This window comes from Lactuca sativa, chromosome 1 (genome assembly GCF_002870075.4).
Source record: "Lactuca sativa cultivar Salinas chromosome 1, Lsat_Salinas_v11, whole genome shotgun sequence".
Taxonomy (NCBI): Eukaryota; Viridiplantae; Streptophyta; class Magnoliopsida; order Asterales; family Asteraceae; genus Lactuca; species Lactuca sativa.
In genome coordinates this window covers 195,450,119-195,454,135 of record NC_056623.2, presented here as the reverse complement: position 1 = coordinate 195,454,135, position 4,017 = coordinate 195,450,119, and positions in this window count along the sequence as shown.

The window sequence follows — 4,017 nt, the reverse complement described above, 5'->3', positions numbered from 1 at the left end:
TTCTAATGATATATACATATGTATATATATGTGTACGTATATATGATTTATACTTTATTTTAATACGTAAATATGCTATTATAATTTGTAACTCGTTCATACGAACTCCGTTTTTGACGTTATTTATATCCACGCGTAGGTGGAGACGTACTCTACAACTTTCGTTTAGACTCCATCGGCTAATTTTGACTTTATTTTGAAAGTTATATTTTTAACAGGTCGGGACAGGATTGGTCCGTTAAAATCTCATAACTTCTTCATCCGATGTCCATTTTCGTCTGTCTTTTTATTGTTACACTACTAATAATGAGATCTTCAATTCTCGTTTAGGTTGTGTCGGCTAAAAATCGCTCGATCTAATATTCGAATTTCGGACTGTACACTGCTAATCCGAAACTTCGAAAAATCGTAACTTCTTCATACGAAGTCAGATTTGGGCGTTCTTTTTATCGAAGTTCTTAGTTTAACATATTCTACGACTTTCGTTTAGAGCGCTAAATCTGAATCTCGCTCTATCATAAATTTACTATTTACGCTTCTCGGCGCCATGCCGGTTCCGACGCGAAACTTCGACGGGTCATAACTTCTTCGTTATAACTCGGATTTCGGCGTTCTTTATATGTACGGAAACCCTGTGACATATTCTACAACTTGGTTAAGATTATTTATTCTAAATAATCTTTTTGTCGAAAAGTCGTTTTCGACCCCTATTGCCTCTAAATTGACTAGCCCGGATCTGCAGGCGTTACACCCAAAAAAACCTTTATAGGCTTAATAATATTTCAATAGGCTTAATAGGCCCAATAAAGCCCTAATTGACATAAAAGGCCAACAAATTGATAAATGGGCTAATATTTGAATTGGAAAACCATAATGCCAATAAACCCTAATTTGGGGAATTAATCGGGACACACAGGAATTATTTAATAATTTGGAATATTAAATAATAATCAATGGTGGAAATTAATCTAAGCAATATTGGACTTAATGGATTAAGTCCTTAATGGGTTAAGTAGGAAACTTAACCCTAAACATCATTTTATGTGAAACCCTAATTTCACTTGGGTTTATTGTTGGGCCTTCTTTTTGGGCCTTGATGATTGGATTATAAATGGGCCATCCAAGATCAAGCAAATGAACTAGAATAATTAATGGGCTTGGTGGTAAGGCCCATATGAGGAGTTGGGCCTAATTTGGAAATTTGGGCCATAGCTTGGGCCTTTATGATTATATGGTGTTGGGACTTAGAATGAGACCATGTTTAGGCTTAGGCCCAATTTGGAAAATTGGGCCATGTGTTGAGCTTTGATTTCCTAGTTGACTTTGGGTCTACGGGTTGGGCCTTGGGCTTGAATAAGCCAAGCTTGGGGTAATGTAATTATCCAAAGTAAGTGTTTATGGTTATGTAGTGGGACCCAATTATTAATTGGGTGATATTTTGATATTGACAGATCGGGAATATGTCATCCAGCAGCTAGGGTTGAGTCTGCGGGACTTCAACAGTGTGGGATTGTGTCTACGGGACTTCAGCAGTGTGAGGTGAGTTACCTTCCAGTAGCGGTGGGTCTACGGCCACAATGCCGGCCTACCAGTAGGATTGTATGATAGATGTTTGTCTCTGTGATATTCATCTTGGTTTGCTACTACCTGTGATATGTTATTGTGCTAGTATGATATGATGCTATGTGCTAGTGACAGTAGGAGGAGATAGTCCCCCAGAACACCGGTCGATAGGGCCGAAGGGGCGGTCATGCCCAACCATGCTAGATAGTTTATGAGATATATGTGTTATGTGGTAGTGGTAGGGGTGAAATAGTCCCCAGTATCCGGTCGAGAGGACCGAATGGGAGACCAGCACCCAGATATGCTAGTCAGTATCCGGTCGAGAGGACCGAAGGGGATGCAAGCTCCCAAATATATTGGTCAGTATCCGGTCGAGAGGACCGAAGGGGAGACCAGCACCCAGATATGCTAGTCAGTATCAGGTCGAGAGGACCGAAGGGGAGGCAAGCTCCTAGATATACCGGTCAATATCCGGTCGAGAGGACCGAAGGGGGTAGGTCGGGCACCCATATATGCCTGACAATATTTGTATGTTATGTGATTGAATGGTATGTGGTATGTTGGGGGAACTCACTAAGCTTCGTGCTTACGGTTTTCAGTTTTGGTTTCAGGTACTTCGTGTTTAAAGGAAGGGAGCTGGCTTGATCGCAACGCATCACACTATGGTTTTCCGCACATGAGATCTTTGGGATTACACTTTGATATTATTTTATGATAACGCGTTTGATTATTTCTACTTTGGTTTTGACATGACATGATATTACGGATGTTATATTACACTGTTGGTTTTATAATGACGTATTTAAAAATGAAATTTTTGGCCTGTATTTTTGGGATGTTACAAGTTGGTATCAGAGCCTTGGCTTGAGGGATTCGGGCACGCTCTCGGGTGTTTCTGAACTCAAACTAAGGACTTGGTATGAAAATTTTCAAAAATAAAATCATTTTATAACAGAAGTTTGAAAAGAGAAAATAACTTTTAAAAGAACAAGGTGTGTGATGCGTGCAATCAGCCGAGCTCAAGTAAGTCTTCCCCAAGATATCCATATATGTTATAAGATGTTATGATATGATATGCTTATGAGAACTGCATGCTAGATTAGGGCTAAGGATCTAGGAGGATGCCTTATATGCCTATTATATGTGCTTGTAGACTTGCATGCTAGTACTGATCAGTCAGTGATAGGATAGCTTGTTTAGGTTATGCCTGATTGTATGAGCCTTTTAATTGCATGTGCAAATTCCTGATTAGAGGATAAAATGGTTTGATTGGAATATGATGGTTAGATTTTCCATTGTCTAAATGTTGCTTGCTTTGTGCTTTGTGGGACTCTTAGTGACGTGAGTTAGCCATTAAGTGAATATGCTAAGTCACATGTGGCACATGTTGGATAATCTCAAAGTGATAGATTTGATCCTATTGCGCAGCTCTTGTTTGAGTCTAACCGTTATAGGGATGAGTCTGTTACTTGAAGGATTATCTGATCTTTGTTGCATGTGGCTATATTCATGAGGTAGCTAGTTAACATTACTGGGAATCTTTCAGCAGCTGAGGACTAGGTAAGTTCGGGAACCTAGGGAAGCCTAGGATATATTTCAGTGAGTTAGTAGTGAGGCTCAGTTAGACTTGGGTGTACCAGTTGAGGAAGTGACTTGGAGGATCCGGGAGGATTGCTGAGAAAAGTATGGATAGGTGTGGAAGGTAGTATTGGGCCCGTACTACTGAAAGCACAGGATCCATACTCGAATCAGTGAGAGTCTTGGAGAATCTAAGAAGCTTCAGGGAAGAGTTTGTGACCCAGTTTGGGGACAGAGGATGTTCCAGTTGTTGCAGCTTAGCCATTGGCAAGCGAGCTAGTGAGCGTGACAGGGTGCCAGACCCTGAAGGATATGATTTCTAAGAGTTGCAGATGCGGGATCGATTTGGGAGCACCCTGGAAGGAAAGGTGTGTGCCAGATGCATATAGTAGGGGTCTCGGGAAGAGACCCATGATTTCTGATCATCGGGTGAAAGGCCGGCAGGGCCTGAGTTAGTGCAGTGCATACGAGAAAGTACACGAGGGAGTTTGTCACTCCAAGGGTTTAGGCTGCTACAGGTGTGGCAGGGTTGGTCATGTCTGCAGAAGGTGACCAGTATTTCCCCAAATGTTGCGAGTATGTCATCTTCTATTGCTACTAGATGGATGTTTGGGATACGCATCGCGTTGGAATTGTGAGTGAGTTTGAATAAGTCAGACCTCGGGTCGGTTTTTCTGCTAGTGCTTGGGTTACCAAGGATCATATATGCCATCCTGCATGCCGAAAGGTCCTTGATGAACCCAAAGAGAGACGCATCTTGAGAAGTGGGTTCCGTGCATACCATTATCATTTCGGATCCTTGTCGGGATCTATGCAGGAGTATTATTTAAGGGATACTCGATCAGGGTTGGAGTGATTGTTCTCCAATGAAGTCAG